Source organism: Mustelus asterias, unplaced genomic scaffold (assembly GCF_964213995.1).
Source record: "Mustelus asterias unplaced genomic scaffold, sMusAst1.hap1.1 HAP1_SCAFFOLD_73, whole genome shotgun sequence".
Lineage (NCBI taxonomy): Eukaryota > Metazoa > Chordata > Chondrichthyes > Carcharhiniformes > Triakidae > Mustelus > Mustelus asterias.
Genome location: NW_027590133.1, coordinates 29568 through 51912, shown reverse-complemented (window position 1 = coordinate 51912; position 22345 = coordinate 29568).

The window sequence follows — 22345 nt, the reverse complement described above, 5'->3', positions numbered from 1 at the left end:
TGGGTTCAAATCCCAGCAGTCTGTGTGGAGTTTGCACATTCTCCCTGTGTCTGCATGGGTTTCATCCGGGTGCTCCGGTTTCCTCCTACAGCCCAAAGATGTGCGGGCTAGGTTGACTGGCCATTCTAAATTGCTCCTTAGTGTCGCTGGATGCATAGGTTAGAGAGATTAGTGGGTAAAATATGTAGGGATATGGGGAAGGGCCTGGGTGTGATTGTGGTTGGTGCAGACTCGATGGGCCGAATGGCCTCTTTCTGCACTGTAGGATTCTAGGACTATATTCAGACTGTCACACCTGCGCCAGCGTTCAATACCATCATAGTTGATCAGGCACTTCAGTGCTTTTTATGCCCACTATCCCCATAACCGTTTATGCGATTGTAAATCAGATATCTATTAATCTCTACCTTAAAATTAATCAATTAGTGAACTTCCACAGCCCGCTGAGGTACAGAATTTCAAAGAATCATAACACTCTGCATAAAGAAATTTCTCCCCATCTCGGTCCGATGTGGCATCCACCATGTTTTGACATTGTGTCCCCTGGTTCTGGACTCCCTGTCCAAGAAAATATCTTACCTGCATTTACGTCTCTCCTCCGGGATCAGTGCTGGAACTTCAATGTTGTAAAATTTATTTCAATAATTTGATGAAGGAACCGAAATTATGATTGCTAAATTCGCTGATGACACAAAGATAGGCTGGAAAATTAAATATGAAGAGGACATAAAGTGGCTACAAAAAACATATCGACAGGTTAAGTGAATGGGGAAAGAGCTGGCAAATAAATTACCGTGGCCACAAATGTGAAATTGTCCATTTTGGCAAGAAGAGTGAAACAGAAGCTGATGTTTGAAAACTTTGCACACAGACAGGACAAATAGACATTTTCCCCAATGTAATCTGAGGACAGTGATGTTCATGTCTAGAAATTCGGAACAGATCATTCCAGTTCCTATGGAATAGTTTTCCTCTGTTATTCTCTGAGTTGCAGATGCAGCTCCCAAAGTAAACACTCATCACACACACTCCCCAACTCCGCGGAGTGATTGCATTGAAGTTCAGCTGAAGCACCTCCATTTTGTTCCTCTGCTCCCAGATTTCTCTCTCCCTCACACCAGGATGGGTTCTGTTCTCCAGCCCCGGAGTCCAGAGTGAGACTGAAATGATTGAACCAGTCTACCCTGGTCACTGGGACTCTGAACCCCCGCCCACTATCCGTTCCCACATCAAGATGTATGCGCTCTGCCACCTCGCTAAACCAGGTTGGTGGCTGTGAACCTGAACTTATCCACGGACTAAAGTCCCAAAGATGCAAACGCGGGACTTGGGAGGTTCTTACTGTGGGGTGTCAGGCCGATGTTACTGAATTGCAGGGCGCACACACAGCTCCAATTCCAACCTACACCAATATATCCTGTGGTCTGCTGAGACCTCGGTTCTACAACAGACCGTCACCATCAGCCGACACCATGTTAAGATTCAATCCCGTTCTTGCCGTCGGAGATATAGATCCTCTCTGCTTAACCTAAAAATAACAGAGAAATCAGGATCAGATCAGCTTCTATTTCACTCTTCTTGCTAAAATGGCCAATTCCACATTTGTGCCCACGGTAATCCATTTACCAGCTCTTTGCCCATTCACTTAACCTGTCTATATGCTTTTTGTAGCCACTTTATGTCCTCTTCATATCTTAATTTTCAACCTATCTTTGTGTCATCAGCGAATTTAGCAATCATACTTTCGGTTGCTTCAACAAATTACTGTATCAATTCTACAACATTGAAGCTCCAGCACTGACCCTGGAACAAACAGAGTAAATGCAGGCAAGATGTTTACTTGGACAGGAGTCTCGAACAAGGGGACACAATTTCAAATCTAAATCTGAGACACATTCATCTCCCCTAACCCAGCATCAACCCCGCCCCCCCCCCCCTCCACTATCAGTAGCTTTGTCGAGAAAAAAAAATGTTTTGAGTCCATCTGAGTCCTCCCGGAGGTAACCAAAAGAGAGATTTGATGGTGTTTATACCGTTTAAGCAGAGGTGGATCCAAGGAGAGATTGAATGGACCGGATCTGCGTTCCCTTCACAGCAACTTACAAGGGTAAAAGAGATTGATGGAAGATTTCCGAGAGGTGTACAAGTTTATCGTGAGATTACACAAGATAGAAAAATAAATATGTTATTTAAATACTTAAATTCGAAGTCGATTTCCAAATAAATGTGTCGTCTTTAATTAGAACAAGACAGTTCTAACAGGCGAGGTCTACATTGGTAAAATGGATGGAGAAATCTGAGATTTAATTCAGGCATTAATATATTTTTCTGAAAATAAAGGGATGCTCCAATCCTTTCGGGAAGTAACAATTATCCTTGGGAATTGAGGAGCTGTTATCTCAGATTGAAACTGGAGAAACAACACGATACTCTTTGGAAGTGAACTGAAACAGAAATTGATTACCATGGAATCTGCAGTGCAGGAGGGGTCTATTTGGCCTTTGGAGCCTGCACCGACAATAATCCTGCACAGACTAGATCCATGTAACTCCACATATTTGCCCTCATAATCCCGCTGACAGTAAGGGGCAATTTACTATGGCAAATCAACCTAAACCGCACATCTTTGGAGTGTGCGAGGAAACCGGAACACCCGGAAGAAAGCCACTGTGTTTCAATTTCAGTTTCGAATTCATGATGGCCATAAACATGATATGGCAATTCTTATTTGCGGAAGTTGAATTGTTGAATGATCAATGCTGTTCGCTGATATCCCTCGTTAGTATAGTGGGGAGCATCCCCCTTTTTTCACATGGGAGACTAGAGTTCCATTTCCCGACGGGAAGGAGTTTATTTTTTATAAGTGTTTCGGGAGCAGGCGAAGCCTGAGGGTCCGTGAGCACAACGTTGGCGATCAATGGCTTCAGAGTCCAGATTGAATTCGAAACCAGAAAGGGAAAATCTGCTGAAACTTGCTGAATGGTTTATCAGAGCCCAGCTGGAGTCTTATCAAAATGCGAAGGTCGATGAGAATAACCTGTTTCCATTAAGAAGTGACAACCAGAAGAGAGAAATTTGAAAAATAATCAGAGGGGGGAATGGGAACATTTTATTTGATGCAGCGAATTGTTTTGATCTGGATTCCACTGCCTGAAAGGGTGAAGGAGGCAGATTAAGGAATAACATTCAAATGGATTCCCAAGAAATCCGTAATGTTGGGAGATGACAGGCTCATGGAGAAAAGAAGCAAGAGTGCGACGAACTGAATAATTCTTTCACAGGCAAGATGGCCCAACGTACAATTTCGTTGCTGAATGACTATTATATTCGAAACTTTTTTTAACCTCTTCAGATCAGTGAAACGTGATAAGACCAGCATGGATATAATGTTCCAGAGACACAGACACGGTTACAATCCAAATATGAAACAATCATGTATGACACTGTTATCAATTCCACACCCAATATCTCTGACTAAACTGCATGATATTAGGCAGCCTACGGAATGTCATGCAGGGCGGCACGGTGGCACAGTGGTTAGCACTACTGCCTCCCAGCGCCAGGGGCAAGGGTTCGATCCCTGGCTTGCGTCACTATCTGTGTGGAGTTTGCACATGTTCCCCGTATGTGTGTGTTTACTCCGGATGCTCTGGTTTCCTCCCACAGTCCACAAATGAGCCGGTTAGGTGGATTGGCCATGCTAAATTGGCCCTTAGTGTCAGGAGGACTAGCTAGGGTAAATGCATGGGGTTATGGCCTGAGTGGGATTATGGTCGGTGCAGACTCGATGGGCCGAATAGTGTCCTTCTGCACTATACGACTCTATGTTATCAGAATGTAACGCTGTACATCCACATCCGAAGCATCGTCCAACTCTGACCCTGTTTCATTTCATCTGCTGCTGAAACTCTCATCAATGCCTTTCTTCACACGAGATTTGACTATTGCAGTGTTCCCCTGGCTGGTCTCCCATTTTCCATCATACATTTTATGTCTTCTTTTGCATTCCCGATTTTACTTTCTGCAGTATTTACAGTGGTGCTTTCAGCTGACCTCGTCTAAAATTCTGGACCTCTTCTCGAACCCTCTCCAATTCTCTCGCTCCCTCTCCTCTTGAAGATGCTCCTTAAAATCTACCTCTTTGACCAAAACCATCCGCTGCATCAATTGACCAAACGTATCTTTCTGTGGATCATCATCAACTTTGATTTATCTTTCAACTGCAACGATCTCGGTAACTGCCTTGAGTTATTTTGGGATTACCCAGAAGCGCGTGCAAGTGATGGTGGCATAGTGGTGAACACAGCTCTCTTGCAAGCAGTTGATTCGGGTTCGATTCTTAGCCATCACACTTCATTGTTCTTTAAACATATCGAAACTGTACTTCATCAGTCACAGTGAGATTTTGCCCCGAAAGCACGCGAGGGTGTAATTCGATTTAAAAGATTTCCAACCTCCACTTATCTTGCTTTGATAAAGAGTCATCTGGACTCGAAACGTCAGCTCATTTCTCTCCTTACAGATGCTGCCAGACCTGCAGAGATTTTCTGTCATTTTCACTTTTTGTTCCACTTGCATCTGAAATATAACGTAGGTTCTTTCGTTCCTTTTTTCCCTGAACTGTAGTGTGGAGCCTGGCTCGAGTTAGTAAAATTTAATTAAATTCACTGTTTCTCTGAATCTTTTCCCTCTTTTGCGTTTCATTTGTTATTTAATATCCATTCCCACACAGGGATTGTTTTATTGTCCAAAAAGTGAGATAGTGCTCACGTTGGGAATCTGAAATAAAAACAGAAGGTCCTGCAAGAACTCAGTGCTGCGCAGCATCTGTGGATGAAGGAGAGAGGTGTTAACATCGCAGATCTGTAGAAAGTTTAAGGATTGCTCTGGAGGCAGATATGGAAATAAAATCTGGTTAGCTATGAAGAGAGGCTAGGTACGCTGAGCTCCGAGCAGAGAAGACCGTTGGGGCGCGTGGGGAGGGGCGGGGTGGTATCATCGAGGTGTAGAGAGGTATGAGGGACATAGGGTACATACGGAGACACTTTCCTCCCTCATTTGACGGGACAAAAACCAGGAACATAGATTTAAGCAAAGGAGCAGGCGATTTAGAGGGGATTTGAGGAATCTTTCCAACCAGTGTTTTGAAACAGAAACTTACTGTCTAAAAGAGTTTTAATGGTGGGAACTCTCACAAACATTTAAGAAGTATTGAGATAAGCACTTTAAACATCATTGCATACAAGGCAACGGACCAACACAAACATGATGAGGCGATGAGCCTCTTTCTGTGCTGGAAAACTCCAAAACTCTGTCTATGACTCGTTGAGGAGGCCCTCTTTTGGCTCAAGTAACTCAATTCCTTGGAACAACAAAAAAGCTAGGAACTTCCACTGATTTTTCCTGTTCCCTTCAGTGAGGCTAATCAATTGTTCCTTCCGTTTGTGAAAAATTCCATCTGATCCATATTAAAGCAGAGAGAGTGCTATCATCTTAATAGTTATTTCTGAAATGCGGTCTTGTCTTTTTGTCTAATGTATTTCGGAACTTATCTGTTGATTGGCATTTTTACTGTGGATCAGTGGCAAATACACATTAAAACTCAAATCATTTCCTCCCACAGGGGAAAACAGGCTCTCTCTGGTTATCTGAACAATTGTCGTGGATCACAAATTTGGCAAAATGCTCTCACCTAACCGGGGCTCGAACCCAGGCCTTCTGAAAGGGCAAGTGGACATTATAAATATAACTCAACTGGCAATAAGTAATCGATCTATATTTCTGATTTTGTGTGATGGAGACAAATTCATTTTCTGCCTTTGTTGCTTTCACGCTGAACTAAAAGCATTTGAATAACTCGTCCCTTGATTCACCTGGGTCAGATTTTACTTGAAAAGTTTTCTTTCGTCTGCATATGTATATCTCTGTAATATTTCAATACTTCTAAAACGCAAAGAGACCGATAGGTAAAGCACAGGTATCTTGGCAGAATAATATGTCAGTGAGTCTAATTATTATGAGAGGAATTGAAGATAAAAGTAAGGATTGTGGTGTGCAAGTACAAAACTCACTAAATAATAGTAAACATTGTCGAAAAATAATTTTAATATTCCAATTTATGTTGTGCATAAGACCATAAGACCCTGAGACATAGGTGCAGAATTAGGCCACTCGGCCCAGCGAGTCTGCTCCACCATTCAATCATGGCTGATATTTTTCTCATACCCATTCTCCTGTCTTTTCCCCAATACACCTGATCCCCTTATTAATCAAGAACCTATCTATCTCTATCTTAAAGACACTCAATGACCTAGCCTCCACAGCCTTCTGGGGCAAAGAGTTCGACTGATTTACCACTCTCTGAATGAAGAAATTCGTCCTCCTCGCTGTTTTAAAGGATTTAAGGATTTAAAGGATTTAAAGTTCACTGTTTGAATTTGAGTTTGTGTTCTCTGGTTCTAGTTTTACCTACTAGTGGAAACATCCTTTCCACGTCCACTTTATCCAGGTCTCACCGTATCTTGTAAGTTTCAATATGATCTCCCCTCATCCTTCTAAACTCCAACAAGTCCAGAACCAGAGTTCTCATACGACAAGCTCTTCATTCCAGGGATCATTCTCGTGAACCTCCTCTGGACCCTTTCCAACGCCAGCACATCCTTTCTTAGATAAAGGGCCCAAGATTGCTCACAATATTCCAAATGTGGTTCGACCAAAGCCTTACACAGCCTCAGAAGTTCATCCTGATCTTATATTCCAGCCCTCTCGACACGAATGCTAACATTGCGTTTACCTTCCTCATTGCCACTGATCCTGCACATTAACCTCAAAAGAATATTGAACAAGGATTCCCAAGTCCCTTTGTGCTTCTGATTGCCGAAGTCTTCCCTCATTTAGACAATAGCCTATGCCACTATTCCTCTTCCAAAGTGCATAACCTTTTTATTACATTTGCCATTACTTTGCCACTCTCCCAGCCTGTCCAAGTCTGTCTGCAGCAACGCCGCCGCCGCCCCCCCCCCCCCGCCTTCTCAATACTACCTGTCCTTCTACATGTCTTTGCATTACCTGCAAACTTAGCAACAGTGCATTCAGGTCTTTCTTCCAAATCGTTAATGTATATTGTGAAAAGTTGTGGTCCTAACACCGACCCCTGGGGCAGACCACTAGTCATCGGCTGCCACCCTGAAAAGGGCCTCTTTATCCCCACTCTCTACCTTCTGCCAGTCAGACAATCCTCTTCCAATGTCACTATCTTAACCTTAACACCATGGGCTCTGAACTTATTTAACAGTGTCCAATACAACACCTTGTCAAAGGCCTTCCGTAAATTTAAATGAATCACATCTACTTGTAATCTTTTACCTAACTTCCTTGTTACCTCCTCAAAGACCTCCCCTTGCCAACGCCGTGCTGACTCAGCCCTATTTTATGATGCACTTCCAAGTACCCCGCGATCTCAACTTTAATAATGGACTCGAAAGTCTTGCAATGACCGAAGTCAGACTATGCAGTCTGCTGCCTCCTTCCCTTCTTAAACAGTAGTGTTACATTAGCTACTTTCCAGTCCGCTGGAACCCTCCCTGTCTCCCGTGAATCCTGAAAGATCATCACCAATGCCTCCGCAATTTCCTCAGCTATCTCTTTTAGAACGCTGGGGTGTAGTCCATCCGGTCCAGGTGATTTATCCACCTTCAGATCTTTCAGTTTCCCCAGAACTTTCTCCTTGGCAATGGTCGCTACACTCACCCTTGCCCCCTGATTCTCCTGGAGTTCTGGCATCCCACTGCTGTCTTCCAACGTGAAGACTGATACAAAGTAACTCTTCAGTTCCTCTGCCATGTCTTTGTTTCCTAGTTTTACTTCTCCAGCCTAGTCTGCTCTAATCTCACTGATTCATTTGCTGCTTCATTACTCACACCCAGCACCGGGTGTGCTAAAAAAAAACTTACGAAAAAGTGACAGGTTGTCATGTGGGGTAGGTAGAGCATTGGGAACAATTGGATTCACAAAAGGGATAACATTGACTCTATCTGACTGCTTGTCTCCTGATATTTTTCAAAACTTTCCCGCTTTCAACTTTTAAACGCAATATCGCTTCCTGTATGACCCAAAAATCATGCATTAACGACGGCAATGTTGAGATTTGAAGTCAGCGTTTCTTGTTTATTACACAGGCACTTGCACCAACTAAATCAACTTCGCAGCGAAGTTTCGAATGTAAAGTTTTGAATTGTTTCCCGCTATTTTGCTGCAATATTTGTTTTGTTTATCTGTCCTGGGGTGAGTGTATCACAGTGCGAATTAAATACATTAACCTGGATTGGGTTTTCAATGCTTGGAAGCTTGATGTTATTTCTGGAAAATAATAAGTTTTAGAAATTACAGTCGGAGGAGACAGAGAGATAATGGTTGGTTTCCTGAATTAGGAACTGGTTGAATATGGTGTTTTCTGTTGGAAACTGATCTTATCCTCTTGAAAGCAATAGAGCTCATTCAGAGTAACGTTTAAATTTTGCGAATCGTGAAGCGTGGGAGAGAAATAGATCTGTCATTAGTAAGAATCTCCACCATTTATCCCTCCCCACTCTTCCCTGTATAATGTGCCTTGTCAAAAATCATCCAATCCCTTCTCATGCTCTCAGTTTATCGGCGGCAAAAATCAAAGCGCTTCCTTAAGCGTTCATCTTCAAGGGTAATATTGATCCAATCAGGCTTTTTTTTTATTGGCACTCATATCGAACTTTATTATTCAGAATGTGTTAGGTTGATTTAAACTTCATAATATCTGTCTCCATATTGTTTCGCGCCGGTTTTCACTGGTTTGGTTTTTGTCACGTTTCTTTCTTTATTGCTTCATATTACATTGGGACGGTTGCTCCGCAGCCATTCATAACCTCATCCGGAAACATCATTTTTTTTTGCTATAAACATGACAACTCTCTTTGAATTTTGCATCATGAAGCATTTCCCTCCTTCCCTCCTCCCTCACAGAGCTTCGCTTTTGTACATTCCTCTCACTGCCGCTTTCCATTATTTTTAAAACATATTAATTTCTTTATTTAGTTCTGAGGATAAACCATCGGCCAGAACTGTTCGGCCGGTTTGCATTCATAGAAGATTCCTGTCGAAGACTCGATGCAGACTCGATGGGCCGAATGGCCTCCTTCGGCATTGAAGACGTTCAATGATTCTATGACCGGCTGAGTATTGCCAACATCCCCACTAGTTTACTTTGCTAACTGAAAGGATAGTGTATTGTAACCAGTTTCCATATGGACGAAACGTTTACACTGTCTGAAACAGCTATTTTTATTTGTGCTTTCTATGAAGAACTGGTGCACCAGTTACAACTTATTTCAGTGGGGACGTTATGAGGGAGCGGTAGAAAGCGCTGGTTAGGCCAAACACTCGAATACAGATTCTTGCTCTTTCTCCACACGACTTTTTCAGTTCTCTGTCCTCTGCACATCGCTTTGTTTCTTTAATTCCCTCCAAAGTCTCCTCACTTCCACACATTAAATCAAAGCTCAGTCCCTACGATTACACCGTTGAACCACGCCTTTCCTCATGATTGGCGGATTAATTTGAATCAGAATTGATAAAGAGAACACAAGATAATTGAATTGGAGCAGGATTATGAAGACATATCGTGGCGAAACAGGCCGAGAAATCCTTCAGGTTCCATGATCAGCCAGGAAGATTGTGAACGTTCGAAAAGTCTATCCACCTGCTCCTGTTTCTCATGGTATTGCAGACACGAATTAAAGGACGCAATAGGCACGTCTCCAGTGGGACTCCGAAGCTTCTTTTTTTGGATACTTTCAGATCGTATGTGCCATAATCCAAGAATGTTATAACCATAGATTTGGTGCAGCACAGATGGAGCCCATTGGGTCCGTCCGCTCTGTTGTGGCTCCCTTATGGAGAGTTTTAATTCCTCCCCTTCTCCCTGATCACTGCATCATTTCCCCTGTTCAGCTGATCTCTCCCTTTTTATCTTCTTCAGTGTTGAAAAATGAAGGCTGATCTGTTCGAAGTTTCTATCCTGTTTAAATAAATTGTTATGTTAAAAACTGTAAAACTGTGAAGCCGAGGTAAGAATGGGGATGACCCTTAACATGATATAGCCGCTGACCCACATGGATAAGTTGAAGGACAAAGTCAGGAAACATTTTTCGCATTTGCAGAAAATATGAAATCAATTTTTGAGAATGTTCAATGTTACCACAATTTGGAAACAAGGTTTACAAGTTGTTTTTAGTTTAATTGAAGCATAAGGAAACGGGGAAAACCGTATAGGACAGAGATAAAGAGAAATGACAGAGAACAGATAATCTCACCTCCCCGATTTAATCTTTCAGAATTAAACAACTCTGTCTTATCATTTACCTGCTCAGGTTTTTCTTTTACCATTTCACCAAACGTACTTTCAGCTAACTCAACCTCACATCTTTCATCTTCCCTTTGTGCTCTCCCTTCCTGTTGTAACACATGGAAATGGGATCTTGTCACCACACAGTCCACACACTGTCCTCTTCCTGTGGGGGAGCACTTCAGCGGTCACGGACATTCGGCCTCTGATCTTCGGGTAAGCATTCTCCAAGGCGGCCTTCACGACACACGACAGCGCAGAGCCGCTGAGCAGAAACTGATAGCCAAGTTCCGCACACATGAGGACGGCCTCAACCTGGATATTGTGTTCATGTCACATTATCAGTAACCCCCACAGCTTGCCTCCTCGACTTGCAGAATCTCACTGGCTGTCCTGTCTGGAGATAATACACATCTCTTTAACCTGTGCTGAATGCTCCCTCCACTCACATTGTCTGTATCTTAACGACCTGGTTGGCTGTAGAGATTCACATTCTAATCAGTATTCTGTAACTTGATTTTATGTCTATGTGCCCTGTTTGAAAACAGATTTGCACTCCATCTGACGAAGGAGCAGCGCTCCAAAAACTATTGGCATTTGCTACCAAATAAACCTTTTGGACTTTAACCTGGTGTTGTTAAAACTCTTATTGTGTTTACCCCAGTCCAACGCCGGCATCTCCACATCATGACAATGCTGTTTGAGCATGGTCATATGACATACCCTATATATCTTATTTTTCTATCTGTTATTTTTACCAGGTAATTTAACTCATTTCTTTCAATTTGGAACAGACCACTAAATCTGGCTTTAAAAGCATCTCCTACAATTGGCAAAAGCACCAATACATTATCCCCAAGGGAAATTTCCCGAATTGTAGATTCCTTATCAGCTTCTTGATTCATTACGTGCTGTGCCACCTTCAAATACTGTTTAGCTAATTCACCTCCCTTACTTCATCTTTCAGAATTAAACACCTCTGTCTTATCATTTACCTGCTCAGGTTTTTCTTTTACCATTTCATCAAACGTACTGTCAGCTAACGAAAGCTCACCTCCTTCATCTTCCCTTTCTGCTCTCCCTTCCTGTTTTAACACGTGGAAATGGGATCTTGTCACCACACAGTCCAACACATTTCCAGGATTTTTTTTTTCCTTTTGATTCCTCAGTTCCTTTGATTTGATTTTGACTTGATTTATTATTGTCACATGTATTAGCATACAATGAAAAGTATTGTTTCTTGCGTGCTACCCAGACAAAGCATACCACTCTCTGGTTTCTTTCAAGAAGCGAATTTTGCATTAATTTAGATACCTCACCCTGGATCCCGTGAGATTTAACCTCATGCAACAACCAACAATGTGATACCATGTCAAAGGCCTTGCTAAAGTCCATGTAGACAACATCAACTGCATTGCCCTTATCCACTTTCTTGCTTACCCCTTCAAAAAACTCAATCAAATATGTGAGACATGATTTTGCACTCACAAAGCCATGCTGACTGTGCCTAATCAGACCTTGCGTCTCTAATCGCCTGTAGGACCTGTCTCTCAAAATACCTCCCAACAACCTATCCACCGATGTGAGGCTCACTGGCCAGTCCTTCCAAGGCTTTACCCTGCAGCCCTTTTTAAACAAAGGCACAACATTTGCCACCCTTCAATCTTCAGGCACCTCACCCGTGACTATAGATGATTCAAATATCTCTTCTAGGGGACCCGCAATTTCCTCCCTCGCCTCCCACAATGTCCTGGGAGGCATTTCATCAGTTCCAGGGGATTTATCTATCTTAATGTGCTTCAAATCTTCCAGCTCCTCTTTCTCTGTAATATGCACACTCCTCAGGACAGCAGTATTTATTTCCCCAAGTTCTCTAACATTCATGCTTTTCCCAACAGTAAATACTGCTGAGAAATATTCATTCAGGATCTCACCCATCTCTTGTGGATCCGCACATAGATGACCTTGTTGACCCTTGAGAGGCCGTACTCTCTCCCTTGTTAATCTTTGTCCTTTATGTATTTGTAGAAGCTCTTTGGATTCTTCTTTGCCTTATCTGCCAAACCAATCCCATGTCACCTTTTTGCCCTCCAGATTTCTCTCTTAACTCTGCTCCGACACCCCTATACTCTTCAAGGGATACAGTTGATCACAGCTACCTATGTATGTCATGTGCCTCCTACATCTTCTTGACCAGGGTCTCAATATCTCGAGTCATCCAGGGTTCCCTACTTCTGCCGGCCATGTCCTTCACTCAAATTGGAATGTGCTTACCCTGAAACCTGGTTAACACACTTTTGAAAGTCTCCCACTTACCAGACATCCCTTTGTCTTCCCACAGACTCCCCAATTAACTTCTGAAGGCTCCCGCCTGATACTATTAAAATTGGCCTTGCCCCAATTACATAGAACAGTACAGCACAGAACAGGCCCTTCGGCCCATAATATTGTGCCGAGCATTATCTGAAACCAAGATCAAGCCATCCCACTGCTTATCATCCTGATGTGACCCATGTGCCTATCCAATAACCGCTTAAATGTTCCTAAAGTGTCTGAATCCACTATCACTGCAGGCAGTCCATTCCACACCCCAACCACTCTCTGCGTAAAGGACCTACCTCTGATATCCTTCCGATATCTCCCACCACGAACCCTATAGGTTTGCCCCCTTGTCATATCTCCATTCACTCGAGGAAATAGTCTTTGAAAGTTCACTCTATCTATCCCCTTCATCATTTTATAAACCTCTATTAAGTCTCCCCTCAGCCTCCTCCGCTCCAGAGAGAACAGCCCTAGCTCCCTCAACCTTTCCTCATAAGACCTACCCTCCAAACCAGGCAGCATCCTGGTAAATCTGCTCTGCACTCTTTCCAGCGCTTCCACATCCTTCTTATAGTGAGGTGAACAGAACTGCACACAATATTACAAATGTGGTCTCACCAAGGTCCTGTACAGTTGCAGCATAACCCCACGGCTCTTAAGCTCCAACCCCCTGTTAATAAAGGCTAAGACACTATACGCCTTCTTCAAAGCTCTATCCACTTGAGTGGCAACCTTTAGAGATCTGTGGATACGGACCCCAAGATCTCTCTGTTCCTCCACAGTCTTCAGAACCCTACCTTTGACCCTGTAATCCACATTTAAATTAGTCCTACCAAAATGAATCACCTCACATTCATCAGGGTTAAACTCCATTTGCCATTTTTCAGCCCAGCTTTGCATCCTATCTATGTCTCTTTGCAGCCTACAACAGCCCTCCACCACATCCACAGCTCCACCAATCTTGGTGTCATCAGCAAATTTACTGATTCACCCTTCAGCCACCTTCTCGAAGTCATTAATAAAAATCACAAAGAGCAGAGGACCAAGCACTGATCCCTGTGGCACTCTGCAAGCAAGCTGCCTCCAATCCGAAAATTTTCCATCCACCACCACCCTCTGTCTTCGATCAGACAGCCAGTTACGTATCCAATCGGCCAACTTTCCCTCTATCCCACACGTCCTCACTTTCATCATAAGCCGACCATGGGGGACCTTATCAAACGCCTTACTAAAATCCATGTATATGACATCAACTGCCCGACCTTCATCAACACACTTAGTTACCTCCTCAAAAAATTCTATCAAATTTGTGAGGCACGACTTGCCCTTCACGAATCCATGCTGACTATCCCGGATTAATCCGCATATTTCTAAATGGTCGTAAATCCCATCCCTAAGGACCTTTTCCATCAATTTACCAACCACCGAAGTAAGACTAACCGGTCTGTAATTACCAGGGTCATTTCTATTCCGTTTCTTAAACAGAGGAACAACATTCGCCATTCTCCAGTCCTCTGGCACCATCCCCGTGGACAGTGAGGTCCCAAAGATCAAAGCCAAAGCCTCTGCAATCTCATCCCTTGCCTCCCAAAGAATCCTAAGATACATTTCATCAGGCCCAGGGGACTTATCGACCTTCAGTTTATTCAAAACTGCCAGGACATCCTCCCTCCGAACATCTATTTCCTCCAGCCTATTAGCCTGTAACACCTTCTCTTCCTCAAAAACATGGCCCCTCTCCTTGGTGAACACTGAAGAAAAGTAGTCATTCATCACCTTGCCTATCTCAACTGACTCCATAACAAGTTCCTACTACTGTCCTTGACCGGCCCTAACCTCACCCTGATCATTCATTTATTCCTCACATAAGAGTAAAAAGCCTTGGGGTTTTCCTTGATCCGACCCGCCAAGGATCCCTCCGAGCTCTCCTAAGCCCCTTTTTCAGCTCATTCCTTGCTAACTTGCAACCCTCAATCGAGCCAACTGAACCTTGTTCCCGCATCCCTACATACGCTTCCCTCTTCCTTTTCACAAGACATTCCACCTCTTTCGTGAACCATGGTTCCCTCACTCGGCCATTTCGTCCGTGCCTGACAGGCACATACCAATCAAGGACACCGAGTATTTGTTCCTTGAAAAAGTTCCACTTTTCATCAGTTCCTTTCCCTGACAGTTTCTGTTCCCATCTTATGCCCCCTAAATCTTGCCTAATCGCATCATAATTACTTCTCCCCCAATAGTAAACCTTCCCCTGCCGTACGGCCCTATCCCTCTCCATTGCAAACACAACACACCGAATTGTGGTCACTATCTCCAAAGTGCTCTCCCACAACCAAATCTAATACTTGGCCCGATTCATTTCCCAGTGCCAAATCCAATGGGGCCTCACGTCTTGTCGGACCCTCCACATATTGTGTCAGGAAACCCTCCTGCACACACTGCACAAAACGTGCCCCATCCGAACTATTTGACCGACAAAGGTTCCAATCAATATTTGGAAAGTTAAAGTCCCCCATGTCAACTACCCTGTGACCCCCACACATATCCATCATCTGCTTAGCAATTTCTTCCTCCACATCTCTATTACTATTTGGGGGCCTATAGTAAACTCCTAACAACGTGACCGCTCCTTTCTTATTTCTAACTTCAGCCCATATTACCTCAGTGTGCAGATCCCCCTCGAAGTGCCTTTCCTCAGCCGTTAAACTATCCTTGATTAACAATGCTACTCCTCCACCTCTTTTACCAGCTTCCCTACACTTTCTGAAACATATATACCCCGGAACGTCCAACAACCATTCCTGTCCTTGTTCTACCCACGTCTCCGTAATGGCCACTACATCGTAGTCCCAAGTACGAATCCACGCCCCAAGTTCATCTACCTTGTTCCGGATGCTCCTTGCATTGAAGTAGACACACTTCAACCCACCTACCTGTCTACCAGTACCCACCCTTGACCCTGATACCTTCCCCAATACCCCACCACCCTCAACACTGACTTCTGGACTACAACTCCTTTTCCCACTCCCCTGACAAATTAGTTCAAACCCCCCTGAAGAGCCGTATCAAATTTCCCTCCCAGGATATTGGTGCCCCTCTGGTTCAGGTGCACCCCGCCCTGTTTGTACAGGTCCCACCTTCCCCAGAATGTGTTCCAATTATCCACGTATCTGAAACCCTCCCTCCTACACCATCCCTGTAACCACATCTTTCACTGCACTCTCTCCCTGTTCCTCAACTCGCTATCACGTGGCACCGGTAACGGACCAGAGATGACCACATGTTTTCTCTTGGCTCTCAGCTTCCAGCCCAGCTCCGGAAATTCCTGTTTTAAATCCCCGTTCCTTCTCTTACCTATGTTGTTGGTACCAATTTGTACCACGACTTGTGACTGTTTCCCCTCCCCCTTAAGAATCTGGAAAACACGGTCCGAGACGTCACGGACCCTGGCATCCGGTAGGCAACATACCACTCGTGAGTCTCTTTTGCTGCCACAGAACCTCCTATCTATCCCGCTAACAAACGAGTCCCCAATAACTATTGCCCTCCCGCTCTGCCCCTTACCCTCCCGAGCCACAGAGATGGACACAGTGCTGGAGATCCTCTCACTGTGGCTCACCACTGGTATGTCATCCCCCTCAACCGTATCCAAAGCGGAATACTTGTTGCTAAGGGGAACGACCACAGGGGATCCCTGCACGGACTGCTTCCTCCCAGCCCCTCTCACCGTCACCCATCTATTTTCATTCCTCGGAGTAACTGTATCCCTAAACCTTCTGTCTGTGGCCACCTCTGCGTCCCTAATGATCCTAAATTCATCCAACTCTAGCTCCAGTTCCCTAACGTGGTTTTGGAGGAGCTGCAGATGGGTGCACTTCCCACAGGTGTAATCAGCAGGGACACTGTCGTCGTCCCTCACCTCAAACATAGTGCAAGAGGAACATAGCACTGCCTGCACACCCATCCCCTCTAGATACCTTGCCAGTACCAGGTAGAAACAGCAAAAATGAATTAAACTCACCCCTGCTCGCCCTGTCCACCGAAGCCCTGTGAGCCAAAGCCCTTATAGCTCACACTCTGCTTCCACACACGCCCTGTGAGCCAATGCCCTCAGGGTTACGAGATGAGAGACACATCAAATGAGCCATGATCTTATGGACTGGATGACCAGTCTCGAGGGGCTGAATGATCTCCTGCAGGGACGTACCCTTGTCCGCCCCCTCCCCCCGCTTCGCCCACCCCCACGACTGTCCTTCCAAGTGAATGTTTGATGGATGAGTGCAGGGGCAGAGTCCTGTGTCTAATTGGTGCTGTATCTGACCTGAGAGAGATGTATAAACACAGTGTAGAGCGAGGTGCATTCTGTATGCAATCGCTCATTCCACACAACCCCTCACTCCCAGCCCCCAAACCTCAACACCAATCTCGAGGAATTAAGGGCTATGGGGAGAGAGCGGGTAAATGGAGTTGAAATCAACCATGATTGAATGCTGGAGTGGACTCGATGGGCCGAATGGCCTTACTTCCGCTCCTATTTCTTATGGTCTTATGGTCTTATCTTCTTATCACTACCTACACAATTACATCACTAAATTCATTTTATTATCAATATATATCCAGGTAGATGCCTGACCTGAGTCCCACTGTCATTACCCACCAGGTGCATCACCGACTTCATTCTTAATATCCACAGACAAACCAATGCACCACTCACCTCACTCTCGCTGCTTAGTCCCTGTAACCTCCACATTACAACATCGATTAAGGACAACACAGCAAAAGTGTTACACAAACTGCCTCCAACACTGTCTGACACACATCTACTATCTTTAATTTAAATCCCGTCGGGTACTTGTCATCATATGACACAGGTTTAAGGTGTGTGGGGGAAAGTTTAGAGGAGATGTGCGATGCAGGTTTTTTACACAGAGGGTGGTGAATGTCTGGAACGCGCTGCCCGGGGAGGGGGTGGGAGCAGGTACAATAGCGGCATTTAAGGGGCAACTAGACAAGTACATGGATAGGATGGGAATGGAAGGATACTGACTCTGTATTGAACCGGTTGAAATAGCAGAGGAACTCAATCAATACTTTGCTTCAGTATTCACAGTGGAAAAGGATCTTGGTAGTTGCAGTGCAGACTTGCAGTGGACTGAGAAGATTGAGCATGTGGGTATTAGGTAAGAGGATGTGTTGGAGCTGTTGAACAGCACCAAGTTAGATAAATCGCCGGGACCGGATGGGAGGTACCCAATGTTACTGTGGGAGGCGAGGGGAGCTGATCCTCTGGCGATTCTCTTTGCGTCGTCATTGGAGACAGTAGAGGTTCCGGAGGATTGGAGGATGGCGGATGTGGTTCCGTTATTCAAGAAAGGGAAAAGAGATAGCCCAGGAAATTATAGACCGGTGAGTCTAACCTCAGTGGTAGGTAAGTTGATGGAGAAGATCCTGTGAGGCAGGATTTATGAACATTTGGAAAGGAATAGTATGATCAGAAGTAGCCAGCACGGCTTTGTCCGAGGCAGATCATGCCTTACGAGTCTGATTGAGTTTTTTGAAGATGTGACGAGACTCTTAGACGGGGAAGAGGGGTAGATGTAGTTTATGTGGATTTCAGTAAGGCGTTTGATAAGGTGCCCCATGCAAGGGTTATGGAGAAAGTGAAGGGGCATGGGATAGAAGGGGACATTGCTTTGTGGATTCAGAACTGGCTTGCCCACAGAAGGCAAAGAGTGGTTGTAGATGGGTCTTTTTCACAGTGGAGGTCTCTCATCAGTGGGGTGCCCCAGGGATCTGTTCTGGGACACTTGCTCTTTGTGACTTTTATAAATGGCCTGGATGAGGAAGTGGAAGGATGGGTTGGCAAGTTTGCTGATGACACAAAATTTGGAGGTGCCGTGGATAGTGTAGATGGATGTCAGCAGTTGCAACGAGACATAGATAAGATGCAAGAGTGGGTGGAGAAGTGGCAGATGGACTTCAAACCAGATAAGTGTGTGATGGTTCATTTTGGCAGGTCGAATAGGATGGAAGAATATAATATTGAGGGTATGACGCTTGGCAGTGTGGAAGAACAGAGGGATCTTGGCGTCCGGTTTCATAGGACGCTCAAAGCGGCTTCGCAGGTAGAGGCTACGGTTAAGAAGGTGTATGGAATACTGGCCTTCATCAATCGACTGCTCAGGGAGACGAGAGATGAAATTGCTGGGCCTCTGACGGAAATCTTTGTCGCTTCTTTGGACACGGGTGAGGTCCCTGAGGATAGGAGGATAGCGAATGTGGTCCCGTTGTTTAAGAAGGGTAGCAGGGATAACCCAGGAAATTATAGACCGGTGAGCTTGACGTCCTTGGTAGGAAAGTTGTTGGAGAGGATTCTTAGAGACAGGATGTATGTGCATTTAGAACGGAACAATCTCATTAGTGACAGACAGCATGGTTTTGTAAGAGGGAGGTCGTGCCTTACAAATTTGGTGGAGTTTTTTGAGGAAGTGGCAAAAACGGTTCATGAAGGAAGGGCCGTGGATGTCGTCTACATGGATTTCAGTAAGGCATTTGACAAAGTCCCACATGGCAGGTTGTTTAAGAAGGTTAAGGTTCATGGGATACAAGGAGAATTGGCTAGATGGGTGGAGAACTGGCTTGGCCATAGGAGACAGAGGGTAGTGGTCGAAGGGTCTTTTTCCGACTGGAGGTCTGTGACCAGTGGTGTTCCGCAGGGCTCTGTACTGGGACCTCTGCTATTTGTTATATATATAAATGATTTGGAAGAACGTGTAATTGGTGTAATCAGCAAGTTTGCGGATGACACGAAGATGGCTGGACTTGCGGATAGCGAAGAGCATTGTCGGGCAATACAGCAGGATATAGATAGGCTGGAAAATTGGGCGGAGAGGTGGCAAATGGAGTTTAATCCGGATAAATGCGAAGTGATGCATTTTGGAAGAAATAATGTAGGGAGGAGTTATACAATAAATGGCAGAGTCATCAGGAGTATAGATACACAGAGGGACCTAGGTGTGCAAGTCCACAAATCCTTGAAGGTGGCAACACAGGTGGAGAAGGTGGTGAAGAAGGCATATGGTATGCTTGCCTTTATAGGACGGTGTATATAATATAAAAGCTGGAGTCTGGTAATGCAGCTATATAGAACGCTGGTTGGGCCACATTTGGAGTACTGCGTCCAGTTCTGGTCGCCGCACTACCAGAAGGACGTGGAGGCGTTAGAGAGAGTGCAGAGAAGGTTTACCTGGATGTTGCCTGGTCTGGAGGGTCTTAGCTATGAGGAGAGATTGGGTAAACTGAGGTTGCTCTCCCTGGAAAGTCGGAGAATGAGGGGAGATCTAATAGAGGTGTACACGATTATGAAGAGGATAGATAGGGTGAACAGTGGGAAGCTTTTTCCCAGGTCGGAGGTGACGATCACGAGGGGTCACGGGCTCGAGGTGAGAGGGGCGAAATATAACTCAGATATCAGAGGGATGTTTTTTTACACAGAGGGTGGTGGGGGCCTGGAATGCGCTGCCAACTAGTGTGGTGGAGGCAGGCACGCTGAGATCGTTTAAGACTTACCTGGATAGTCACATGAGCAGCCTGGGAATGGAGGGAAACAAACGATTGGTCTAGTTGGACCAAGGAGCGGCACAGGCTTGGAGGGCCGAAGGGCCTGTTTCCTGTGCTGTACTGTTCTTTGTTCTTTGTTCTTTGAGTTCAGAAATCGGGAGATAATGCTGCAGCCTTATAGGATCCTGGTCAGACCCCACCTGGAGTACTGTGCCCAGTTCTGGTCGCCTCATTACAGAAAGGATGTGGAGGCCATAAAACGGGTGCAGAGGAGATTTACGAGGATGTTGCTGGGATAAAGTGGTATGCCTTATGAGGATAGGTTGAGAGAGCTAGGTCTATTCTCCTTGGAGAGGCGAAGAATGAGAGGTGACCAGATCGAGGTGTATAAGATGTTGAGAGGTATTGATAGAGTGGATTCTCAGAGGCTTTTACCCCGGGCTGAAATGGTTGTCACGAGAGGCCACAGGTTTAGGGTGCTGGGGAGTCAGTATAGAGGAGATGTTAGTGGTAAGTTTTTCACTCAGAGGGTGGTGGGTGCGTGGAATCGACTGCCGGTAGTGGTGGTGGAAGCGGATTCGATTGAGTCTTTTAAGAGACTTTTGGATAGGTTCATGGAGGTTAGTAAGATAGAGGGTTATAGATGAGCCTAGAAGGTAAGGAAAGTGTTCGGCGCAACCTGTGGGCTGAAGGGCCTGTTTGTGCTGTCGCTTTTCTATGTTCTATGTTCTAAGGAAACGTAAGAGTGCAGAATGTAGTGTTACAGTCATAGCTAGGGTGCCTAGAAAGATCAACTTAATGCAAGTTAATTCCATTCAAAAGTCTGATGGCAGCAGGGAAGAACCGGTTCTTGTGTCGGTTGGTACGTGAGATCAGACTTTTGTATATTTTTCCTGATGAAGAAGGTGGAAGAGAGAATGTCCGGGGTGCGTGGGGCCCTGATTTATGATGGCTGCTTTGCCGAGGCAGCGGGAAGTGTAGACAGAGTCAATGGATGGGTGGCTGGTTTGAGTGATGGTTTGGGCTACATTCATGACCTTTTGTAGTTTCTTGCAGTCTTGGGCAGAGCAGGAGTAATACCAAGCAGTGATACAGCCTGAAAGAATGCTTTCTATGGTTCATCTGTAAACGTTGGTGAGAATCATAGCTGACATTCCAAATGTCCTTAGTCTTCTGAGAAAGTTGAGGCGTTGGTGGGCTTTCCTAACTATATTGTTGGCACAGGGGGACCAGGACATGTCTGATAGTGATCTGGACACCTGAAAACATGAAGCTCTCGACCCTTTCTACTTCGATGGGTGTATGTCAGAGCCAGCAGAACGTCACCATTAAGGCACGCTGCTTGGTTTTTCTTTGGTACTGGGATGATGGTCGTCTTCTTGAAGCAGATAGGGAACTCAGATTCTTGTAAAGAAAGCTGAAGATGATTGCAAATACCCCCGTCAGCTGATCCGCGCAGTGTGTGAGTGTTCATCCGTGTACCTCATCCGGGCCAGTCACTGTCCATGGGTTGACTTTCGAGTCGGCTGTTCTGACATCTGCAATTGTGACCTCAGATACAGCTGCATCCGAGGCTTCCGGGGTGGAGGGCATGCTCATGCTGACCTCATGCTCAACACGGACATAGTGTGCATTCAACTTATTAGAAATGGGTTCGGTGAAGACAGCGATTTTACATGCCTTCATCTTGTAGCCTTCTATGTCTTGCAGACCTTGGCATATTCGGTGGGTGTCCGTCTGGCTATCATGGCGCACTAGGTTGGTCTGAAACTGTTTTTTTGCATCTTTGATGGATCTGTGTAGATCATATCTGGCTGTCTTGTATAGGTCAGGGTCGTCTAACTTGAATGCCTCAGACCTGGACTTCACAATGCAGTGGATATCCCTGATCATCCATGGTTTCCGGTTGGGAAACACACACAATATCTTCTTGGGCACACAGTCTTCTACACACTTCCTAATGATGTCAGTTACTGTAGTGGCGTACTCGCTCAGGTTGTTCGTTGAGTTATGAAATACTGACCAGTCCACAGACTCTAAGCAGTCACGTAGGAGATCTTTCGATTCCTCAGACCAACATTGCATGAC